Source organism: Leptidea sinapis, chromosome 38 (genome assembly GCF_905404315.1).
Source record: "Leptidea sinapis chromosome 38, ilLepSina1.1, whole genome shotgun sequence".
Classification (NCBI taxonomy): domain Eukaryota; kingdom Metazoa; phylum Arthropoda; class Insecta; order Lepidoptera; family Pieridae; genus Leptidea; species Leptidea sinapis.
In genome coordinates, this window is record NC_066302.1 from 8,009,013 (window position 1) to 8,036,463 (window position 27,451).

Below are 27,451 nucleotides of genomic sequence, written 5' to 3' on the forward strand. Positions count from 1 at the left end.
TCAGTGTATGTAGGTGATTGTTTATACATCTGTTAGCTGCGCTCACCACACAAGACCGTATATAGAAAAAACCTCAGGGATCTCAATCTTTTTCATTATGTGGAGCAGATGCGACATTATTGCGTTCAAATAACTTTAATGCTATCCTTAGTATGACATCCTATCAAATACAATTAAAATTTTGGAACGATCTTTTTGGATAGTATTTCCAGGTGAATTTGTTCAAGGTCAAATAAGTGCGCAAAAGCCCCAGAAAGGCCGGTTACGGTCTTGCATTTTCTACAGTATGACAAGACTCAAGACAGATTTCTTTAAAATAGTACCCATATTATAACTGTCTTAGTGGCTTCTCGGAAGACAGTTCATTCCATAAAATGAACATGAAAGAAAATTTCTTGAAAACCACACTGTGCAGGAACGACATGCATCCAGAAGTTTTATCTGTTTTTACAGTTTGCAGCATTGTTGATAGAATCAGGGTAAAAGAATGTAAATGTAAATAACGCGCTAGATCTTTAGCCCCCAAGCAAATAAAAACTGGAGAGGAAATAATAGTATCACACAAAACTACAGCGGTACGTCAAATCAATGAATAGAGCTTATCCGTCAAGAGTCAGGAAAGAAAGTGTTTATTATTAATTGTGCTCAAAGACTGAGCTACCGAAGCAAAACGGTAAACAATTCTCCCCTTTTTATTAATTAATTAGGTCGGTAAAGATATAATAGAATAATATAATAATAAGTTTCATAAATATTCATACATTTTACAAGACAGGCTGTTACTATCGCGATGAGAAGGGTCACTATTATCTCGGTGACCGCAGATTATTGTGTTACAGTTTATATGTAGCTCCCTAAAGATTTAATTAAATTTAAACTGTATGTATCGCATTTTTTGATATTTTTGAAGGTTGAAGATAAAAGTCATCTATAGCATTTTTTCCCAAATACTTCATAATAAGTATAAATATATAAAAACACTATAGATTTTTTAAACATTGAAACACTTTTACAATATCGAAACGAAGATATAGATTATTATACGATATAATAGATATATTTAATACGATATAATTAAATTAAAACATACATAACCCATGACTATAAAACAAATATTCATCACATAGTCATGAGTCATACTTGCGTCTTTGACCTATTTAACTTTACTTCTTCTTCTTATTCGATCGCTTGGTAAAACATTAAATGTAATTCAAAAAAATTTACGACCCAATGATAATTATTGTCTTATAGAAAAATTAATTCATGCATTTGATCGAAAACAAAAGTGGAAATTATAGATTTGTTTGAACGTTTAACTAATAGTTATTTGTTCAACAAGTCAGCAAACTTATTTTTGCTGCGAGTGCTAAAGTTTAAATCACAAATTGGCGAAGTAGTCTAGAAATGAATTCTAATATAGACTACTGAGGTAGTGAGTGATTTAAAGGCACGAGACAAAAAAATTTGCTCTCGTGTGAAACATACAACTTTTCACCTCAACTAGCGAGAAAAGTGTTATACTTATAGTAAGAGAAACAATTAAGATAATAAATTTTTATGACAATGAGATAATACGCTAGGCTAAAATGAGTTTCGGAACGCACCGGATCGCATTGTTTATTTTTTTAACGCGGAGTAATTCTAGGATGTATGGTCACGTGGGGTTCCAAATTTAAATCACTTTGCCTCACGCTCGCAGCAAAAAGCGTTTTTGCTGCGAGTTTTCACGTAGCAATAGCGCCCATTTTGTGCTGGAGAGGTTAAAATATATATTTATCTTTTTCAGTGAATAACATGTTTTCAATACTGAATTATAATTAAATTATTAAAAAACTTGTTACTTCAATGAACGAAGAAATACATTACAAAGGTTTGCTTTAAAATGCGTTTCAATAACCGTTGATCGAATTCCTAATAAAGACCAGGGTTAAAGACTGAAAAGATAATCATGAGATATGGTTTATGTATGTATTCGAGTACTGAGGTAATTTAATTTATTTATTCAACCCCAGTTTATAGAGCTTTATAATCTTGTAGTTTTTGGTTGGTTGTAGTAGCCACTAGCCACCGGCTAACAATATTAGAGGCTTAGATCATTTACACATCTAGATAGTCTATGACAGTTGTGAAAACGTCAAAAAAATAGACTTTAGAACTAAGCTCTATTTTGAGCAATTCACGCACACTAACACAAAGTGTCATACAAATCGCGAGTGTAAGACGTAGTTTGTCACGCACACTAAACCAATATTCCTGGCCTGTTTTGTATCTGCTGTAGACAACAGACTGTTAGAACACCAAGAGACTCTATCTAGAAGTATAAGTTATATAAGATTAGAGGCAATTGATCTGAAGCTCCATTTAAATCTGCTCTGCAGGTTGTAATTGAAATAAAAGCTTTTTTATTAATACAATTTTATTACGATCTAGAATAACAGTTTTCAATAAAGAAAACAGATTAAACTATTACTTATACTATAAACTAAAATAAATTAAACTAAGTATTATCTTATAACGGTTATTACTTTTTTCGTACTTAATTATGAGCCAGAAGTTCTTCATATCATATCTTTAATATAAATATCAATTTAAAAAATACTATATAACATTTATTATGTATTTGTTATATTATTATTTAAATACATTTAAATATCCAGGTATTGATTAGTAGTTTGTACTATTTTCTATCAAATACCTACGAAAAGTCTGGCAAATTAATAAAGATAGTTAGAACGTTATGAATCGATATGAAATTTTATTTAATACTAGGTACTTGACGCTATAAAGCAATAAAAATACTATGCCTGCATCTAATATGATAGCATTTATCTATAAATTTTAACTTAAAAAATAATATAAACAGGTGTCCTCATCATCAAAAGGATTAAATGTAGATTAGCAAATAAGTAATTAGTAGTAAATTCATTATTTTTAACCAACTGACACAATTTCACTGGCCAAATCTCTAAGATAAAGATTAACCAAATGTCAAAGGGCAATGGAGAGGAGCATGTCAGGCTATTTTGTAAATTGGATTTAAAAATTATTGTATGTACATAGCTTCGGAATAAATGGGCTTATTATTATCATTATTTTTATTTTTATAAATTGTTTTTAGCATTAGTTTTTTAGTTTAGTAACGTTGTGCAAACCATTAATTTAGATATATAAATAGTAACCCTTATAATTGTCTATCTTAAGGTAAGGGTAAATAAATAAATATATATTGTCCCGACCCCTTGTTAATATTTATACAAAATTAGAATTAAATATATTAAGTAGTCTTTATGTTTGTCCCGGACATATATACAGATAAAGTGACAAAGAAAATAGAATTCTATAAAGTACTTTTTTAAGTATTCTTTATATAAATTATTCTTTAAAAAAGAAACAATTTTGTTATGATTTTATTTAGTGTAGATATAGAATATACCTATTGTCATCATTTTAATTTGTAATATGCTCACAATTCGTATTTACAAGCATTCATATAATGATGTCCTTTAACGAGTATAGGTAGACTACTTAATTAGAGTTTCGGATGTGCGCCTGCTCAGGATAAAAGAATTTACAATTTAATTTATAATAATGTAAGATTATACATTATATTATCATTCTATTAGTGATAAATATGTGTCGACTTTAGCTTTCAATTCTTCTCAATTAACCTCGAATGTTGTCTAGGTTGTCTCTGTGTGGGATGAAATATTTAGAACGGAAGTAATTCAACAAAAAGCATCACTATCCTGTTCGATTATTATCTGCGGTACGCTACCCGATGCTAACCGCAAAGGAAGTACCTGCTTATATCATCATTATCCTCATCATGATCAGCCGGAAGATGTCCACTGCTGGATCAAGGCCTACCCCAAAGATCTCCACGAGGATCGGTCCTGCGCTGCCCTCATCCAACGTATTCGCGATCTTGGTCTATCTTGTGGGTGGTCTAGCAACACTGCGTCTTCCAGTACGTGGTCGCCATTCTAGGACATTTCTGCCCCACCGGCCATCTATCCGTCGAACTATGTGCCCTGCCCACTGCCACTTCAGTTTCGCAATCATTTGGGCTCTGTCGATGACTTTGGTTCTCCTACATTGGGTACTTATATATAGATAAAGGTAGAAGAAGATATGTGTTATGTAATAACACATAATACATGACACATAACACATAATACATCGTTAGTGATGCGTCCAATAATGCACGCGATCTTCAAAATATTAAGCAAAAAAAAGAAAATAGTATAACCACAGAGCAGAGATACATATGTCAGTTAAACTCAATCTAGAATGTCAATTTGTAATGAACCCGAATATCTAATAGAAATTATAAGTAGCTTTATAATTGACTAGCTGACCCGGCAAACGTTGATTTGCCATATAAAGTATAATTCACGCGATAGTTTTATAAATAATAAATAACCTATGTGTTATTCTGGTGTGTAAGCTATATTATTGTAGAGTTTCATCAAAATCCAATCAGTAGTTTTTGCGTTAAAGAAGTTCAAATATACATCCAGACATACAAACTTTCACATTTATAATATTAATAGGATTGTCTCTACATTAGTTACGCTTCTCTAAGAAATTATAAACCTAATAAATGGCACCAAAACAAGAGACAAAAAAAACATTTGCCGTGTAGAAAACAATCTAGAAATATTGTTATCTATTATTCTTCAAATACTGTATATTAGTTAGGTAGGTATTCCATATATCAAAATATTCCTACTTATGAAAAAACATATTAATAACATTAAAATTTTATTAAATAACACACTAAAGTATGTAGAGTTAGTAATTATTTCTGATTGGCAAGCTAAGTCCCAAGGATAGTATTTATAACACACCTTCAACATTAAACAGTTATTTATTAAGTTATCAGCTATATTCTCACTGCAAACTGTTTGTATTTTATTAGAAGCGAAATCGCTTATTAGAAGTAGTTAATTCTGAAAGCGTTACACGTCACGACTCAGGCCATGAGGCGGCGCGGTAAGCAGTTTGCAAGGTCTTGACTCCTGAATGTGTCGACGAACCGCCAAAATCATGGACGAGATAGAAAGACGCGAGCGCATTGGTGCAGCCCGAGAGGAGAAAACGCCCGCACCCGCCGATAAAACATTTTCGCGAGACGCTCAATACTTCAGAAGCGAACGTGTTTCCGCCCCTCCACATTATGACAGTGACCCAAATGGAACGCCAGCGCATTTAGTTCCGTGAGCGCGCGACATCAAACTTGACGTTCGTATACTTGCGCAGTCACCAGTGTCCTCGCGAGCTCTGCGCTGTCGCCTAGTGTTTTTCCAAATGGATATAACCCTGTGCACGATACAGTGAGCCGAGTGTCGGCTGAAGTACAATTTAATGCGTGGATTATAACCTACCAAGGTAAGGCGGCGAATTTGCATTTTGGAGATAAAAAATGGTATTACAGTGCACGTAATAAACGCTGACGTACCCAATGAAACATGGCATCTCGAATTTTCTTTCGGTTCAAATTTTTACGGCCAATTCGGCGTTTACACGTTGGATATAAAGTCGCGACAGCAGTCGACGCGTCAAACCGAAGGGTAATGTCTCTATGTCGCTATGCAGCCCGCGCCGGCGCGGGCGACTTGGAATAGCGACACGGCTAGGGTTAGCAACGTCACTGTCCGACCATCTTTTCACTTTCCCGCGCATTGCAATGCCATTGTCTGGCAACAATGAAGTTGAAAAATTCCCAAAATACCTTGACGGACGTTGACACATATATACCGTTATTATACACGAAATTTCTGCAGATTCAATAAATCAGGAAAATCTCAATTGCTCATGCATCTGAGTACTGGATGGTGGATACAAAATCAGCTCAGAAAAGCATAGAGTCACCGAGTGCCAATTATTTTCCGTGACAGCTATTAACAAAAATTTGACATGGATGACGTCAGAACAGACGCGATTGTGTCGTCGAGGCCACTGCACACCACACAGCACTGTGTCGACTGCCGAGCACTGAACTTGGTGGCAATGTCACTGATAACATGCCACTTTGTAACAGCAGATTGAACGCTAAATTGAGTAATAATATCTGCATTTACAGTCTGACACGTCACGATGGAAATTGATGGAAAAATATAAGATGCCAAGTATTATAATTGCCTCTACAAATCGTACAACAGTGTGTTGAATTATCTATATGTATATATCTTATTTAGCATAAATTACAGGTTGATTTAGTTAATTTTCGCCAAATATTGACTGCAGTAGAAAAGAAAAAGTATGCAGTATATTAAATATTTTTTTTTGTATTTATCTGAGTAATAAATCCTTGTGCCTACGTTTCTTTTTACGTACTTACCTCTGGTACCTATTACAAAAGCTACAGCCGCGGCGATCACATACGATTGAGTGACTCGTGGGTTCTCATCTTCCAAAAGAGTAAAATATCAACTGTCCAACAGGTTTAATATTTTCCACAACGCAAATTGTAAATGCAACTATGAATTTAGGTACGGTTGATAATTATTTACAACTATTTCAGTTTTTTCAAGTTTGCTCAAAGGTTCATTGTGTGTCTTCTACCGCATTTATCACGGGGAGTGTTCCGAAGAGCTGTTTAACCTGATTCCCGCAGCCGAATTTCCACCTTCGCACGACTCACCACAAGTTAAGATATCATCCCCACCAACTGGATGTGTGGCGTTCCTCCACCGTGCGGTTTTCAATGAGCTTTCTTCCGCGTACTACAACGCTGTGGAATGAGCTTCCTTGTGCAGTGTTTCCGGGACGATACGACATGGGAACGCGAAATTCAAAAAAAGCGCGTACACGTCCTTAAAGGCCGGCAACGCTCTTGTGATTCCTCTGGTGTTGCAAGAGAATGTGGGCGGCGGTGATCACTTAACACCGGGTGACCCGTACGCTCGTTTGTCCTCCTATTCCATAAAAAAAAGGGCTGTACAACACTCCTGGATCTTTCCGCAATAAAGATTAATAGCATTCTTATATCATTTTTTGCCGAAATATGTTGTATGTGAATAGAAAAATGCTTTAGAGTTCAAGACAGACAACCGTAGGAGTTTGTTCAAATATAAGAAATAAAAAAGTGACCTACAAAAAAATATAAGAGCGTCCAATTTTTTTCATGTAAATCAGGCAAAGAAGGTTTTCTGTGCAAAAAGAATATCTATTTGCAAAATGAAAAAGTAATATTTAAAATGAGCGGCACATGAGTGGTTGAAATATCTAGAAACGAGCTTCAGAGGTTATCGTACTTGTCCAAGTCACGCGGCCGCGACCGCCCCGTCCGCGCAAGGCAACCGACAAAGTGATTCGTGTCCAGACATGTTGTGCTTATTAACTCCCTCACACTGTTACATACCGGCTAAAACTTAGGTGCAATGCGGCCGAAACTTGAAAAGGTTTAATCGGAAGCCATAAACGAAAGAGAATGGAGCTCACGTCAATTAGGTATGCGCTGCTGATCAAGTTCATTCATTCATTTCAATGTAATTATTTCGTAACTTCAAACTTAGATAATTTATACGCCTGATAGATCCTCTTGCTGCTAGACAGCCGATGAATACAGACCAATTTTTTTACTTAAGTGTGCGTGACAAGCTACGACTTACGTACGTATATACGGCGCAATAATTTATCAGTTTGAAAAGTATTTATCGACGGCGGAAAACGAAGCATCAACCCGAACTACCCGCACATGTAGAACTGTAAATGATAATTAATCTTTGGAGCAAGACAGATTTCTTTGTAGATAGCTTGCAAAATGTTCTTAGTATTTTGGTAATTATATTTTGGTATGTTTCCTTATTTGATTTATCCCGTCGGGGCAGGCAAGGATCCGTAGAACATAATATCCGTAGAACATAATAGCCTTTGGTATATTTTTGTAATAGAATAGAAACATAGTTGCTATTTGCAATGACGGAAAATGTTTAGCACTTCAGTTACACATCTATTATTATCAATTCAATATTATTTAAGGGAAACCTATTTACAATATCTCAAATGAGTTGCTTTGTATATCTATGGCATTTAAAAAGATAATTGTTAGGTACTTTACTTAGACGTATCAATATTTCCGATCATTAGCAACCTTAGATATTAATTATAATAATATTAGCCTATATTCAATTGTCAATTGCGCTATTTGCAATGACGGAAAATGTTTAGCACTTCAGTTACACATCTATTATTATCAATTCAATATTATTTAAGGGAAACCTATTTACAATATCTCAAATGAGTTGCTTTGTATATCTATGGCATTTAAAAAGATAATTGTTAGGTACTTTACTTAGACGTATCAATATTTCCGATCATTAGCAACCTTAGATATTAATTATAATAATATTAACCTATATTCAATTGTTTTAGCACTTTGAGAACCTTCAGTATAAGTACGCATATTTATATTACTAAATAAAAAGACTACGTCGTGGGAATTCGTGAGGATAATAGAAATTCCTAGTCAAGTTAGATGCGTGGAGGTATTTGGCGTTAGCACACGGGCAATGGTCCCTACATACAGCCAACACAATGAATGACTCATGAGCCCAGGAGCCGGTTCTGGCCGCTTGCGTTTTGCATGACACCAATCTTGTTTAAAATCAAACATTCAAGAAAACTTACCCGGAGATAAAATATTTCCTCCTGCCTAATGATCATTTGAACGAGAGCTACAATGATCCTGTTATCGAGAACTCTGGATTATTTTTTTATGTATACTCACCTATTGTTTTACAAGTGTGCAGATCAATCAATTTATGTGTTCAATCTGCTATAGGTACTAGTACTTTTCCTTTTTATACCTATCCTAAATAAGTATTTCTTTGTTTTAAATATATACATCGTTTTCATATTTAATCCGTCCCAATTACTTAGCTTAGGAACTTTCTTTCCCGTATCGCAATCAGCTGATAAGCTATCATCACATGTCGTTGAATATTTAAATTAATTTATTTAGGAAGATAATTTAAAATGAAATTGCTTTAGATTTGAAAAACTCAATTATAATAAAGACATCTAGATCGAGCTTCACGCTAAATTAAAAAAAATGACATAGAAACTTATTCAGTTGGATTATTAGAAGAATATGTAAAGCCGTTCTGTATAATATTTACAAGTTAAGTGTAAGAAAGATAAATTAATCAGAAGTCCACAAAAAATATTATCATATGACAATTATTATAACATTAAAATTACTTTAGATCGTAGACGGAGTATGCAATTTTCTCCAAAAATGGCAGCATCTGTTACACCACATAATAAATTATTGGTTTATATATATTTTTATCAATACTTATATATAGAGGCATCTCTGCACAGAACTACTGGTGTCACGTCGAGCACCCGTCGTTTGTATTTTATTCACTGCATGTGCTCGATTGAATTCCAAAGTTTGAATGTAAATTAATTTCTAACATTAATGCTCTATTGTCATAAATGCTATATTTTTTAGATCAGGAAAAATAAATACAATTGTTTTATTAGATTTCAAAACTTTTATAGTCCTTTTTTATTTAAATCAGAGAGAAGTATTAAAATCAAGGAAAAAGACCTCTGGATTATCCTGGAAAAAATAAAATTTAATCGAGTGCATTATTTTCGGATCGAAAAAAAATAGTATAACCACTCTTTGATTGGAGTTTTGTACGGGAACTCGGAGCGTGTCCACAATAATGATTGTTTTCTGTTTGACCACTAATTTAGTAGTACTAAAATGATTAATGAATATTCTTAAAACAATATAAGAACATGACACCCGCGCACTTACCCGCTGTACTTCTGTTCATGTCGCCGGCGCCGGCGGCTACATGACGCGCCGCGCGCGGACGGCTGAAATATTCTTTACTTCACGTCCCGCCCCGCTATTTGACCAAAGCGTGATACGCGTTGTCCACTACAGTGCAATACTCATGATTCTTGATAACATAAAGTTCTTAACTCTATGTAAGGTTGCCCGGCGAATAGTGCCGTCACAGGCATTTTGATTATGTGTCCAGCACAAATAAACGGTGTCCGGCTTTTGAAAGGATGTTTACTTTAATTTAAACGTGTTGATATTTCTTTAGCTAGAATTTAATTTTGACTGATAACTTTATTTAACTGGTTATTAATAAAAGACTGATTTGGCATTCGATGCTATTTATATTTCATTAGAATTTAACAAGATTTATGGTAATAATCAAAAAAGGTTGATTTATATGCAGTTTTTTTTACCTATTATTACAGAGACACTGAATCCTCAATTGCGCAACCAATTTGGTGGCGCCACCAGCTCGGGCACGTCAAGACTGGTGTCTGTATGGTGTCTAGTTTGATAGCTTACGGACGTGGTGGCCTGATGGAATATAGCTCTGAGGTTTGGCTGCACCTCTAGCTGTATCCCCATTGCGCTCTTTGCCTTGTAACAAACGATGTAAAATCATAGCCCAGTAATTTCACCAGCTACGGCGCCCTTCAGACGTAACCACAGGCAGCGCTTAAGCATTATTGCTTGGTGACAAAAATATGCTCCATTAAGACGTACATTCAGCCGACATTCTGTGCACAAAGTCTCCTACTACAGAATTAAAGATCGTTAAGTTTGAGATCGCAGACTATGTATATCGAGCATGCCCGGGAAGCTACTCCAGGTGTATTTGAATTCATTCAATTCAAGAAGAAAGAATAAACAGTACGTGTCATTTAAATAAGTTAGATAGATCTTAACTAAGAGTATAACTATTTTACAATAAGATACCAGACATTATACTGGGACTCACTGAGCACAACTTCAAGAAATATATTAAAGATTCTTTAACAAAGAAGACTTATATATACTAGACTATAGTATAGTAGATTATATAGAGGATGCATGGTTCTTGTTTGGTACTGCGCAAGCCACTAAATAGGCTAAGTTGTTATATGATTTAAAAGATGGGCTGGGAGTTTCTTATCAGTTCTTCTCCCCATGTCATAGCCCCTTTACGAACTGATGCAGCTTTATGACGTTTACCAAGTGTTGTTACAATATGTTATGTTATTGTCAAATAAATATATTCCTATGTATCTATAAACATAATATGTGACCCGTATATGTTCGCAGCAGCGTGATAGAGTGGGTGAGTGACGTAGGAAGAGGTGTCAAACAACGTCATTATAATTGCTTGCGATGTACGATCGTGAAGCGTCACTTGTATATTTAGATGGAATGTGGATATCACTTCCTCCATTAGATGGTGACTCTCGAATAAACAGTTGGAACGTATCCAGCAGTGATAGATACACTTTTGAATCTTTTTTGTTCACATAAATAAACAAGTTTGTAACATTCTTTTAAACCGCATCATAGCGTCGTATTAAAAAACATGGAAAAATTTGCAACTGTAGAGACAGCCGATAGAAGTGAAATTTCATTTTGTTTCACCTATTAATTTCAATTTATTTTTAAAACTAATTTTCAATAATATATTAACCAAACAAAAACACTATGTATAACAACAATGCACAGTATACCTACTGATAGAAGCATTTCAGTGACGCGAACTCACGAGATTTCAACGGTCCAAAAAGTCTTACGAAATATATATATATTTTTAATTGTTTATTTATCATGTGCCTCAGTCATAAGCATGTCGGTGACGCGACCCATAAGATTTTCCCCTACCAAAAAGTGCCCAACGCGGCTAAAGAAGTTTTAATTCAAAACTACAAAGTTAGTGTTTGATTAGAAGGCTCAACCACAGATTATTTAACATTTGACGATTCAAAACATACATAGTATGTTGATAGTTATGCGTGGATTAAAAGTATAATAACAGTTGGCATTACGATATGCGCTAAGTCAGGTAGAGTTCATGTTTAATAATAAATCATTGTTCACAATAATGTTAAATAATATATGCACGTCTATTACCTAAATTTATCTAGGTCCTCGAAGATTTAAAATTAATAGGATGTTCATGATGGCCGACAAAACTACAACATATTTTATAATTTTTTTATACATGATTGAATTTATAATAATTTTAACATTGACACACTTTTACGCAACTTATCTTGCCCCAAATTAGTCGTAGCCTGTAAGGTCATATGGGTGGAATACAACACATAAATACAACTATATATTTAATATAGTATACATACTTCAACATATATAAAAACATCTACCAATCGGAAACAAACATTAGAACCCGGGACATTCAGCTCAGTGGGCAGGCACCGTTATGTTATATATATTTCATTAATACAAAAACTTGAAGTAAAAGCAACAATAATTTGTATATATAAATAATATATTTATATAATAATAACTAGTCAAAGATTTATAGCGCTCACTTAGTAATTTGTGCATTTATCTTCCAAGAAACACGCCCACCATATTTATATGTTATGCGGCTGTTTAGATGGATTTGTTTACAGCAAAGGTAATGAACATAGTCGGCCATAGTCCCACCTGTTCTCTCATTGCAGAAACAAACTAATAGATCTTTCAGATGCCTTTATGATCTTGCCAAGTTTTGGTGTTGCGTTCGCTTGAAAACTGTCACCAAATTAACCAGTTATTAATATATCGTGTAGTAACATGACAACTAGGTACGACATTGAAACTTATCTGAGGTTAAATTATTATTTTGTAAGATAGGAACAACTAATATAAACAACTACTCAACAATGTTATTTTAAACTAAACATCAGTGATGTTATTGTTTTATAATAATAACTACATTTAGATATTATCTTTGGATTGTTATGTTATGTAAGATTTGCAATAAAGGTTGAATTAAGGCGATAACTGTTAAAATGTATATCATTTCAATTTTTTTTAAAGAACACACCTAGGCATAACAGTCCAATGCGTAACGTTCGATTTTAATTTTTTATAATATAATTTCTCGCCTATTATTCAATTCAAACGTAGAATATTTATGATACATTACGTAAAATGTAGCTTTTTTTCTTCGAAATTTATGCACTTCCCGTATATATTTACGTATTAGTTACGTTCGAATTGATTTTGATAGCCAAACTAAGGTTTTTAAGGGATTATTTCTCATAAAAGGCATCACCATTCGTAATTGGTGATGAAGTGTATGTTATTATCAGTAATCATACGCCTATAGTATAGACCATATGATTAAAAAAAACTCTATGACATCATTGTCCTGACTATAGATCATTACTATAGACTAGCGTATAGACCACATGACAGCCCGATAATGCGTGACCATTTTTTCTTTATCAATATGTGTGTTAGCTTAAAATAGAAAGTTAGTTTAAAATAGAAAATATTAAGAACTATAATTACCACTTGTCCATCAAAATCCATTACAGTAACAAGGGTTCTCTTTTATTTTCTAGCTGTATCTACCAGTGGGAGGCTGCTTTGCACAGGATACTGCCTAGATTATAGGTACCACAACGGCGCCCATTTCTGCTGTGAAATAATAATGTGTAAGCATTTTTGTGTTTCGGTCTGAAGGGCGCTAATAAAATTAATGAGACTTAACTTCTTACGTCCCAGGTGACGAGCGCAATTGTAGTGCCGCTGAGAATATTTGGGTTTTTCAAGAATCCTGAGCGGCCAGCGGTACTACTTTGTAATGGGCAGGGCGTATCAATTACCATCAGCTGAACGACGTGCTCGCCTCGTCCCTCTACTAAAACTACGTAATAATTATATGTATGTCTTTCTCTCACGTGCATTGTTTGTCTTTACAATATTATATTGTAAGTATATGGTTACAACCATCATGAATATTGTTACAGAGAAAAAAATGCATAAACGCTTCGTTGGGCAGAACATATTTAGCTTTGTATCTAAATAAAGTCTCACATTGTATGCAACAATGCAGCCTTCATGAGTAATGTATCATTTTTGTCGAGCCCGCGCCCGCGAGAGTCGTTCCCTCAGGAATGTGGCTCAAACTTGTTCAACAGCTGTTATATCGTCTGCTGATAACGCGATCTGATTACATTTATCTACAAGAACTAGGTACATACTCTTATCTTATGACATGTCTGTGATGTCAAAGGAAAATTTGTGGCATTAGTTGCCTTTAATAACTAAATAAAATCAAAATTGGTTTATTCATTTAGTTTAAAAAAAATACACTTATGGATGTGAAAAGTATTATTTTAAACTTTATCACCACATTGGAATAGTTTGATCCTTAATGAGAAGAAGTATTCAGAATATCTATTTTTAATAACTATCTATGCTATGTCATGTATTCTACGAAATTCACGACTTACTCGAGTAAGGTAAAAAATAAATTAATAATAAAAAAAATACATAGTGTTACTAAATAAATGTAATTAATTAAAAGGTATTATGGGAGCTCTATATATCAAAATTATGAAGAAATAAATAAATAAAAATAGATTTCATAATTGAAAAATAGAGAGTGAAAAAAGATAATAGATAATTTATTTATTCTTTATACTTACTAACTTTATAATGTCTCTAGTCTGAGGTTGCCGCATGACAAAGGCCTCCTTGTTATAATAGGAAGGAGTTATCCTTCCTATTTACTATAAATTAATTAGATGATTTTAAATTTAATAGCTAGAATTAAAATTCGCGATGACAGGATTATCAAGCCATCGTCTCACTATTTATTCTCTCACCCTCACTTATTATTTTCGTTATTTAAACTTTTTTATGAACTGATTAGCATGAAGTTCTTGCCACTTGGCGTTTCACACGACTTAGGGATCTTCAAGAAAAGAGCACACTCCCACCTTAAAGGCCGGCAACGCATTTCTTGACACACAGATGATGTGGATATCCATGGGCGGTTGCCTCTCCACTCCCATCCCGTGATACTCTTGACCGTTTGCCTCTGCTTATATATAAAAAGAAATTAAACAAACGCTAACTATTACGATTAGCTTGCCGTTATACCTCAGCGAATACTGTATTCATATCGATTGAGCATTTTCTGAGATTAAGGTCTACAAATGAACAGATAAATAGACAAAAATTCTAAAACCTATTTTTTGGACTGCTTAACATAATCAGAACGAGTATCAATTACCTTTCTTGAAAAAAAAATGCACGCATGCCAATATAGTATCTACCTATATGATATCGTATAACGTGAAATAACCTGATGTGATAGATAGGTGTGAGATATCTGATGTTTATTTTGAGAAATTCGATGTGTTCCGAAGTTACATTATTTCTTAAAATATTATGTTATGTAACAATTAAACTACGTATTTTTTAATGAACTGCGGTCACCTGAAGCTAGGAAAGCATCTTGGATCACCAGAAGAATTACAAGACCATAGCCAAGGGTTTTAAAAATAGAAGTGGTTGGAAGTTAAGGTGCAATAAGCATAAACAACTCTGTATTATAAAATAAACGACTTATTAAGGCGCAATCAAAATATTACCTTCCTTATTGCAGTAGCGTTAGAAAATTATATAAATTATATCTGATAAGTTGAAGTTAATGAATTTATGAACGATAATAAAACTTCTAATAGGGTTTCTGAGTATCTTATCTGCTCATACTCATTATTAATTATAATATCATTATCTCTCTGCATATAATCAAAAGCGTACTTATTTAAAGCATAGCAAAACAAACTATTTAACTTAATAAAGTATTGCAAGATTGGCCACATGTTAAGAAAGCTATTTAAAAAGTCTCCCAAGGTTTCCCAGAAACGACATTCAGTTTGATATAAAAATAGATGTGTTCAACTGTTTAGTAGGAGGATGAAGTATCAACTGGATTCGCTATTCGTGTAAACCTGAAAGAGACAAACAAACTATAACCCGAATCCGAAATTAAAAACAGTACAATTTGGTGGTAAAGCCAGGCTTTTGTTTCGGGAGTTATAATTTTGAACTAAGTACTAATTTTCTATATTTTTTTTCTATACATAATTTATTACAGTATAAACATATTTACGCATGACTTAATAATTAGTAACACTATTTATATAAAAACTATTCAAATAAAACTTAAAAAATCTATTAAAAATAAATAGTATATAATACACTAACTAACAACGAATTCTATATCACGTATTAATAAGCTGCTGCTCCTACAAAGCAAGAAATATTTTTGGTAAAAATCTTACTTGTGTATGAATGTCAGAAAACATAAAGATTTCTAACTTCCGCTCAGTACAGCTTTAGCGGCCTAATAAATAATATCAGGATGTTTTGAAGGAGCGACATACAAAACTCAGTTACCACTTAGCTTACTACACTTAAATTACTGTCAATCACACATAATTTTCAAACAATTACGATCACTATTGATGCAAGATTGCGACTAACAAACAAAACAGAAACTTTGACAAACAAACACACTGTTGTTTTCGTCCTTTTTATTCTGTTAATACATAATTTCTGTATGTTTTTATCTCGTTCATGTGCGATGTTATTATTTGATTGTCATATCCTGGTATATACTTCATCCTAGATTCAATAGCAAGTGGATGTCAGTGGCTACAGCCAGCTGACGGTGACGTAACGATCATCAGCTGAGCGGACACACGACGCCATTATTGCCGCGCTCGTGTCATTACACACCCAGATAACAAACAGATATATGTGTCAACGAAGAGTATAAAATTATGATGTGAGGTGTCAAATAAAGGCTCATCATATAACATAATATTATCTGTTTATGTTGTCTACATACTATTTTGGATAATTATTATAACTCAATGTTTTACTGAACTGATTTTGAAAAGTCAGTTACCACTGAAGTATGAGAGTGGTATTCAAAGAAGAGTGAATGCAGGAAACATGGTGAATGGAGCGTCGAACACCTTTATGAACAGGCAGAAGGTGTCTAATAAGGCTTGTTTGGCTGTGCATGAGGGGGTGTTGGTTCCAACACTCAGGTACGGAAGTGAAAGTTGGGTATGGCAGAAGAGCAGAATGGCAAAGACATGAAAGCAGAATAAATTCAGTTGAGATGATATGTATCAGTATGATTGGAGTTAAACTGAGTGACAGGATAAGAAATAGTGCGATAAGGAAACGTTGTGGTCTGAAAGAAGGTGTTGTGACAAAAATTGAGAAAGGTATGCTGAGATGGTTTGGACACGTCGAGAGAATGAATGAAGAACGATTGACGAAGAAAGTGTATAAGGCCAGTGTGAATGAAAGTGTTGGAAGGGGTAGACCTAGGCGGACGTTTCGAGATCAAATCAGGGACGTGTTGAAAAAAGGCCAGATCAAGAGTATCCTTAACCGAAGAGCATGTATGAAAGGAATAATGAAAGTGGATGAAGCGAAACAAGTATGTAAGGATCGTAGCAAGTGGAAAGAAGTGGTCTCTGCCTCCCCCTACAGGAAAGAGGCGTAATTTTATGTATGTTACCACTGAAAAGCCACATTATTTGTGTGAGTCATAGGTTACCCGAAAAATAAAATGCCCTTTCCGTGGTTATCATGTTTGCAAGGTAATGCTGCCTTAACGATATATGATTGTTTTGTTTTATATATGCATGTAAATAATATACAAATATTTACATTCGGTAAATGCGGACGAAGTCGTGGGATATAGCTAGTTGGTTATATTTTCATATTATAAAGCTGGGATATTAATTAATTATTTGTTGTTTAAAAAGCATAAATGGGCTTTTATATATTCAAAATTGATTCCTTTAGAATTCTTTTTGATGTCATTTCTAATATACTAAATACTACTACCGCTTCGGAATCAAATGGCGCTTTGAGAGAGAAGAAGCGGCACAAGAAACTCTCCCAGCATAATATTATTACCATTATATATTACCATTCATTATTATTTCTCCCTAACACGACTAGTTTAATGTTGTTTTCAATTGTTAGGTCATTATATAAGTATATACTAATTAAGATAGGCATCAACACTTTGACAAGCCAACAGATCGATTCTTGTGTTAATATTCATTCGTTAGAAAGACAATTTGAAAATATACTCGCCGTTTTATTGGAAAAATAGCTAGGAATTCCACATCACAATGTAATTTGAATCAAATGTAATACGAGAACCTTATGACAGCATAGTGACTGTTGTTAATATTCCTAATTCATGTAAAATTGTTTGAGTCAGACGTCCGCGGTGATATCATGGCGTCCGCGTCGGCCAAAACGCTGTTCATTGGACTCGTGTTTACTAACGTTTCCACGAAACGGAAGTTCAACGAATACTTATTGATAATAAAGTCGAATATTGCTCAAAATTTTGTATTTTTCAACGTCATATTTAAATACTTATACAGGCTGTGGTACAGTCATTACAAATACAGTCAGTACCAATTAATAGTTTTATAAAAAATGTATTGAAATAACCATTTAATTTCATATTTTATTGGAATTAAGAACCTATTTTTATATTAGCTATTAGTGGGGCTTAGTTGAAGATAGGCCCGTATACAAATTCTAACAATTATTCTTATCTTAAGATCTATCAAGCGTACTTAACTTCGCTCAGACTATACTTACGTAACAATTTTCTATATGTGATAAAACGCAAACTTAACTTTTGCATTGGGCTGTCTTAGCCTAGCATAATTTCAGCTATCAAACAACTATAAAAAAATATTTTAACTAAAGAACAACCGACTTCAAAAACACTATTTCAAAACAATAGATATAATATGCACTAAAAAGTATAAAAATAATTGCGTAAATTTATACAATCTAATTATATTTATTTGGAATCGGTGTCCTTCCGCCGCGACCCGCTCTCGCCTCCTCACGACTCAAGCACATCTCACCTATAACTATGTACGTAGTTACAAACCTATCATGGATGACACTGAATCCCGAGCGACCCTGCAATGTGATTACAATTGATACGCCCTGCCCATATCAATTGTAATGTCGGCCTTTTAGAAAAGTGTACGTGCCTTTTGAAGGTAGGTACCCATGTTGTATTCTCATGGAAGCTCCACACAAGGAAGCTCACTAACACCTACAGCTTGGAAGAAAGTTCCTTGAACACCACGATCGTGGGGATGATATCCTAATTTATGGCGTGGCTTGCAAAGGTGGAATTCGGCAGCAGCTAAAAGCTAACAAGAAAGCTAGCTGAGACGTCGGCCTAATGTTAGACAGCCTCATACTTTTTTTAAATATATTTATTTAAAACGTTACAAATTTACAGATATATAACAGCAAACCAAAAGTCACGAAGATTTGTCCGGATTGCTAACATGAGTTCAGGTCATTATATACAAAAATATTTTTTAAATTATTTGTGTGGAAACAAAAACTCTTCAGCCTATCTATACAATCTATACTAATATTATAAAGCTGCAGTGTTTGTTTGTTTGTTTGTTTGTTTGTTTGAACGCGCTAATCTCTGGTACTACTGGTCCGATTTGAATGATTCTTTCAGTGTTGGGTAGTCCATTTATCGAGGAAGGCTATAGGCTATGTTTTTTTTTCAAAATTAGGGATCCGTAATAAAATTGCTATTTTGTAACACAAGGTGTAAAATCGAAAACCTATTTTTGCGTGCGCTGCAAAAACTATTGACAATAGAACAAAATGATGTACAGGCTATAATATAGGCAATATTTTACTACTTATAAAACTATCGCGTGAATTATACTTTATATGGCAAAACAACGTTTGCCGGGTCAGCTAGTATATAATAAAATCGTGACAAAGTAAAATACTGTGCGGTGAATATTTTTTTTAAAGAATACTTGCTGTGTGTTTGGCAAACATTATCAGCCAAAAAAGAAGTTCCTTCTTCCAATTTGAATATTAACTTGAGATCCACAATATGTAGTCTACATAATATCACGCCTGATACAAACATAGTATTTTGCTGCTTTATAACGCCCCAGCGGACGATGTTGCGTGCAGCAGCTAGTAAGTAATGTTAGTACAGGTAAAACAAATTTCTCATTTCAGCTTTATTAGCACAAGCATAATATATTATTACTCAGGAATAGGACACAATAGGTTGTAAATTCAAATTCCTATGTCTCATCTCTCACTGTTCGTTTGTGGGAAGTATTATTTACTGTAAGAATATATTATTTACTCTACGTTTTAATATATCAATCTTAATTTCTGGAAAGTTTAAATATTACCCAGTATGCTTTATAAAGTGCGTGCGGCTAAAATCCGGCTCAACAATCCGGGGTAAATATAAAAATTGGATAACTTTCAAGGAAAAGAAATCTGTGAGGGAATGAATTTGTTTGCGGTTTTATTTAAAAAAACCTGTCACTAGTTTTTAATTGCGAGTGAACAATCAAATTGGTTGTCAGATTCAAGTCATGTGAACACTTAAGGCATTTATATTAATTTGTCACTTAGGGATCTTTAAGATATGAGGATACTCCCACCTTAACAAGAGGTACCTACGCCATCAGTCGTATTTAAACTTATTGAGTGGGCACTATACGAAGCTAAAAAGATTTTTTTTAATTTCAAAATCAGTTATCTAGCTGAAAACTGAACACTGGGATTGCTGTTTATATGTGGTTGTATGAGCATCAACCCTTTACCTGTCCTAGTAATAGACAATGAAGCAAAAAAAAGTAGCGGTTTATAATTTACACCCTGCTGTCAGACAAATGGACGGACAGCGGAATGTTAATAGTAGGGATCCCGTTGGTAACGTTTCGTGTACGGAACCCTAAAAACTAATAGTTATTGCTCAATCACCACCGGAGCAAGCACAGAATATGAATGAGTTGGCAAACGGAAGGACATCAGCTGAACATTATTACCGATGAGGTCACTACTACCGCCATTGATGAATTCCATGAACTTATTGACTTTCAAATTGTGTGGAACCTGCACCAGAAAAAATATTCAATGAATTCAATTCATTGGTAATATTTGAATATTTTACAGACTGCGAGAGTTGTGCGACATTTGTACTGTATTCATTAATAAACATATTTCTGTCTTTGTTCTGTCACAATCACAGAGTCAACTCACAAGTCAAGAGTTCTTTTCAAGTGATACCTAACACAAAGATGGGATGGATGAGCGGCTATTGAAAGCAAAGGGGAAGGTCTGCCAGTTAGCCTGGATATAGCGAAGGCCTTTGATCGTGCATGGCACAATGCGCTCCTCTCAAAACTTCCATCATTTGGGCTTCCCGAGAGCTTATGCAAGTGGACCTCCAGCTTCCTCACTGGGTGCAGCATAAAGGTCGTTGTCGACGAATATTGCTCGAATCCCAAGCCCGTAAACGCTGGAGTGCCCCAAGGCTGTGTGCTATCTCCCACGCTGTTTCTTCTGCATATCAATGATATGTTGCACACCTCCAACATACATGGCTATGCAGACGACAGCACTGGTGATCGCCGACCAGTGTCGGGAGAAACTTGTGTCTTCTATCGAGTCCTCTCTCGAGAAGGTCGCGAAATGTGGTAAGTTGTACCTTGTCCAATTTAACCCCCAGAAGACTCGAATTTGCGCGTTTACCACTAAAAAAACCCCATTTGCCGTATCACCGCTCTTCGACAACACTTCCCTTAAAGCCTCGCCTAGTATCGGAATACTGGGTCTCGAACCCAGTGCTCTGTGAACGGCTGGATCGCTTGGCGTTGCGTAGAGACGTCGCATCATTGTGTGTCTTCTACCGCATTTATCACGGGAAGAGTTCCGAAGAGCTGTTTAACCTGATTCCTGCCGCCGAATTCCACCTTCGCACGACACGCCACAAGTTAGGATATCATCCCCACCATCTGGCGGTGTGGTCCTCCAAAGTGCGGTTTTCAAGGAGCTTTCTTCCTCGTACTACTAAATTGTGGAATGAGCTTCCTTGTGCGGTGTTTCCGGGACGATACGTGGGTACCTTCAAAAAAAGCGCGTACACCTTCCTTAAAGGCCGGCAACGCTCTTGTAATTCCTCTAGTACTGCAAGAGAATGTGGGCGGCGGTCACTTAACACCAGGTGACCCATACGCTCGTTTGTCCTCCTATTCCATAAAAAAAAGTGATTATAAAAAAAGGAGGAAGAAAAACTGTCAGTTTCAGCTTTCATACAATAATTATAATGTAGTTCATAAGAGACAGCTTGCTGACTCTGACAGGTATAATACTTAAAGAGCGGCAACGCTGATGTCATGCAACACATAATGAAGGCGATGTTCCTCTGTTCTTCTGTGCCATAAAAAATGTATAACATACCTAGGTTCTAAATGGATTATTAAATAACTTATGTCTTATAATATTATATACTAGCTGACCCGGCAAACGTTGTTTTGCCATATAAAGTATAATTCACGCGATTCATTTTATAAGTAATAAAATATTGCCTATATTATAGCCTGTACATCATTTTGTTCTATTGTCAATAGTTTTTGCAGCGCACGCAAAAATAGTTTTTCGATTTTACACCTTGTGTTACAAAATAGCAATTTTATTACGGATCCCTAATTTTGAAAAAAAAACATAGCCTATAGCCTTCCTCGATAAATGGACTACCCAACACTGAAAGAATCATTCAAATCGGACCAGTAGTACCAGAGATTTAAATTTAAATTTTATAGATATAAATGATAGCATTTGTGTGTTGGTATTTAGACAATTTTATAACATATTTTGCATGTCAATTGACAAAACATATTGGGTTATCAATATTACTATGTTAACATATTATGTACAATGTTTCTTGCAAATAAAATTTCATTTCATTTCATTTCTTATCCTCACAAACTCTTATACTAATAAATTTCCAAGAGTAATATATCCTGTAATTTTAATACAATTTCTAAGGTTACAAACCGCATCTTCTGTACCGTAGGTAACAACAATTACATATTAACTGTTTAACAGATGACCCGCATCGTTTTTGATTGTAAAATAAAATGCCAAAGCAGCCGTTCTATGGAAAATTCTAAAATTATTTCACAACATAATATGGCCGTCTGAAACAAAAAATGTATAATTAAGCGACAAGTCGCCACAGGTCAGCTTAAAATTAAAATTCTGTAACTGACCTAATCTTATATATAAAATTCTCATGTCACAATGTTAGTTACCTTACTCCTCCGAAACGGCTTTACTGATTTTTACCAAATTTTATACGCATATTCAGTAGGTCTGAGAATCGGTTACTATCTATTTTTCATCCCCCTTAATGTTAAGGGTAAGTATTTTTTGTTTTTGGACGTAATTTTTTGTTTTAATTTTTTTATGATACAGCATTATAAAATACATACAACCCTCTACGATCAACCCCTATTTTTGTATCGCGATTTTTATATTATTCTGTTCCATCCACAAATCCGCTATAGGGTTGCAAGATGGCAATGGATTACTTACAATAATTGTAGTACGATAAATTTGGTAGGTCTGAGAATCAGTTGCATCTACTTTTTACACCCAAAAATTTTTTTATTACTTTATATGGCAATACAACGTTTGCTGGGTCAGCTAGTTAAATTGTAAATTCAAATATTTTCCCATTTAAAAGTGTATACCTACCTCAAACCTGAGTCTCAAAAAATTCACCTAGTTCATGTTCCTCTTAAAATGCCATATTATTCAGCAAACAAACGACAGTATTTGCGGAAATAGTTACTAAAAAGTTAGGCCTATCAATGAGTAGTTTCATCTTTAAACGATTGTTTTACGACGCGAAGTTTGCTTGTGCCAAGTAAATATTGTATTATTAGATAGTTAACGACGAGGAGATTGGCTTTAGGAACCTGACTGTACAAGAAGAAAACGGCGGCTTGTAGTTAGCTTGGGATAACAAAATATATAATTTAACGTGTAAGAATGTTATAACGGATTTCTAGAGCAGCTCAACAACATTAATATATCGCAGGGTATGAAAAGAAAGACGACAAGACTGTACCAAATGTTATGTAAATTAAAAATATAACGATGTATTGGACTTCAATTGTGTTTTAAATTATCTAAAGAATCCATATAATTGATACAGCAACGCGATGGAATCAACAGTATATGAATGTAAAGACGACAAGATTGTACGAAATACTAATTAATAGTGTAACCGTTTTTATGGAAAAGTATAACTGTGTATTGGACTTGAATAGTGTTTAATTATATAAAGAATCTATATAATTGTTACAGTAACGCAACAATATGGAATCTGCAGTGTATGAATAGAAAGTAGACAAGACTGTACCAAATCTTTTTTTTTTCTAATTTCTGGTAATTATAATTGTGTTAATTCAAATACAATTATTTCCTTTCCTTCCTTGTATGGTGTTTCCAGTACGATACGATATGGGTACCTTCAAAAAAGGCGCGTACACTTTGTTAAAGGGCCAGCAATGCTCTTGTGTTTCCTCTGGTAATGTAAGAGAATGTGGGCGGCGATGATACCTTAGCAGCAGGTAACCCGTACGTTCATTTGTCCTCTCTACATTAAAAAATATCTAAAGAATCTTTATAATTGTTACAGCAACGCGACCAGCGATGATATGGAATCGGCAGTGTATGAATAAAAAGGCGGGAAGCCTGTACCAAAGTCGGTGCGATGTTGTGATGAACGCGAATTCGGGGTGAACGACACCTGACTCACCAAGCTGAAGTTACACCGCACTGTGGACATAACTAGGTATTTGCGCACATATTATTATTACTAACATTGTGTTTGTTTCGTGTTCACTACCAACTTTAATCTACATCTTAGTTTTTCGCAAGACATAAAGTTAAAAGAAGTAACAAGTCGGGTGCCTTTGTAATAAGGATTCAAGTAACGTAGAACCGTAAAATAATTAATTATTAAGTAGCAATAAGAAGAAAAGTCTTTCCGATAAATAGGCTACAAAAGTGGGTAGAGGCGGTGCGGTGGGGGGCGAACGTAGAGTCGTCAGGGTTTGGACATTTAAGTTATTAAATTATAAGTATTTATTAATAAAAAATTGGATATAATTAATTATCTTTGCCTTTTAATTAATAATAAATTATTTTCAAATACACAAAATAATGTAAAATTTATGGTTCATTTAGGCGTTCATTTTAAGATTTATTAGTTTAGTGACTTTTCAACAAAAAGAACCCAACACGCGTCTCGTGCTAAACCTGCGTCAATCAATAATAGGGGCGCTCCGAGTAACATCAAGTATCTAGATATATTCGTCGCCATACTTCGAGATTGTTCTGAAGTAACCACATGCATGTGTTTCCGTATGTATTTTTTTAATCGCCACTCCGAGACCCTATGTTTTGCTTCTGCGCAACTATTCACAGCAATTCAACATAGCAAGCTATTCAGTGCAACCTAGAATTTTGGCGACGGGTATATATACCCATATATACTACACGAAATGTGACATATCCGAATCATAGACATACATAGCTCGCTTTATTATCAATATAAAAATTCTTATTTTATGTAATATTAATATGTTACTAATAAATGTATTGTTTCAGAAAATATAGCCACTGTTGGCTACACGAACATTGGACTCGAGTATTAACTAAATGATCACCTTTCGTATTATCCCAATACACTTCATTGGTTATTATCAATTCTAGTTGTAGTACAAAAAATATTTCAAATATTTAACAAGGTTCATTAAACGTACAGTTGAAACCTCAGATCACACACAAACTCTCAACCTTCCCAAATTGTTGCTTGCTAGCCTACGAACAGTTTGCTCTATAACTCTCTATAACTTCACGAAAAATAATCACCAGTAATAAAGTAAGGGAAAGTACGTGTTTTTCTTATTGTGATCCAGTTTTCAAAAATGATTGTTTTTTTTTTCCATATTTCATAAACACGTCATAAACTTACAAATCGAAGACACATTTGTAAATATACGACTTCGTACAGCCAAAATACCTAATTCTGTCCTGTTTCCCTTTGCAGTATTAAATTAAGATTCTCCGACCAATATTACTCACATAAGTTAGTTAGAAATGTATAATTTAGAGTTATAACTGGTTTTCTTGTGAGTCACTTTGCTAACAAGTTAAAACAGGCTGGAGGCCAGACAAATATGAATAGACTAAATGGTATTTGTATGAATGTGATAGATAAGCATTTTTATTACAATTTGAATTTAAAAATTATGATTAAAATAGCGATATAGAGTCGGGATCAACTGATATTCATTAATTTTTAACTAGATTTTGGATAATGTAAGCGAATGTTAACTTGTTGTTTAAGCTCAGTTTTATATTTTTTTTATATTGACTTTTAATATTTTAAGCTATTTAAGTTTTGCAACTTGAATCTAATTTTATTGTTTATATAGATTCCAACATAAGAAAATGCTTAAAATACCGGTAGCTGTCTATAAATTATGAAAACTAATAAAAGGTATGTGCTACGGCGTAGCATTCAGATCTCGTAGACTATGACTCAACTGTAATAATAAAAATAAAAATTATCATTAAATATTTTTTTTTTTTTATTTATTTTTTTTATTGACACACTTTTACACAAATTATCTTGCCCCAAATTAGGCATAGTGCCTGTGTTATGGGTTGCAAGACAACGATATATTTAATACAATATACTTACTTAAACATACATAAATACATATAAACATCCATGACTCGGAAACAAACATCCATATTCATCATATAAATGCTTGCACCTACCGGGATTCGAACCCGGGACCTCTAGCTTAGTAGGTAGGATCGCTAACCACTCGGCTATACAGGTCGTCCAATATGTATGAATATTTCTGAATAATTTTTATTTTATATCAAACTTCCTGCATTCTGTGATTAAGTAAGGTTTATAAAGTTATGTATACCAAATACCTGTATATATATATATATATATATATATATACCTACCTGTATATCAAACTCTACAGTATAATCTTTAAAAAAAATCGACCAATTCGTTGGTACAAGTTTGGTGAATATAAATAAGGTATATTTTCATAACATATTATATATTCATGTTATTTTTCTTCATTATCATAGTTAATGTAAACCACTATGTAATACTTTCTTAACTTTAACTACACATGTATAATTTTACGTTTTCAAACTAGAAATTTGAGCTAGGTACGAACAAATCTAATGTAGTTTTTTATTGGTAAGTTTTAGTTATATACTATGTTGATATACTATATCTTTCCCCTTGCAGATGACAAATTACAATACAATATAACAACAAAATAATATTTTATAATTTTTCCTATTGAAGTATTAACATCGTCTACAAACATAAAGCTACGCAACTTATTACGAATTTTAACGTGCGTAGGCACTCTGACGTCGATATCTGTGTCAAATCCGCCATTTTGTTTGCAGCAAAAATAATTATGTTAATATTTCCGGTGCAGACCCGCCACATTCGTTTAAACGTAAATGTACAAACATTCTCTCTAGATTCTCGTCTTGACTTTTAGAAATTACGTAAATTAATTTCTTCATATAAATTATAATATAATTGTTTGTATTAATAATAATAATCATATTTATATAACCTTAATTCCGACGGCGCAATAAATCCTTGCAAATGTTGCAAATTGCTGCCTCCACTTTTTATATCTATTTAATACTCTAAGTGGCAAATTGCTAAAG

At 34.0% G+C, this 27,451-nt stretch overlaps 1 long non-coding RNA gene across 1 annotated transcript; it reads left to right on the plus strand.

Annotated features, from left to right (window-relative positions):
• The first annotated feature begins 5,229 nt into the window (after positions 1 to 5,229).
• On the plus strand, positions 5,230 to 26,050 carry LOC126975953 (uncharacterized). Its single transcript, XR_007731816.1, has 3 exons — positions 5,230 to 5,391; positions 24,360 to 24,515; positions 25,334 to 26,050. It is a non-coding gene; the product is annotated as an uncharacterized LOC126975953 (long non-coding RNA).
• The last annotated feature ends 1,401 nt before the right edge of the window (positions 26,051 to 27,451 follow it).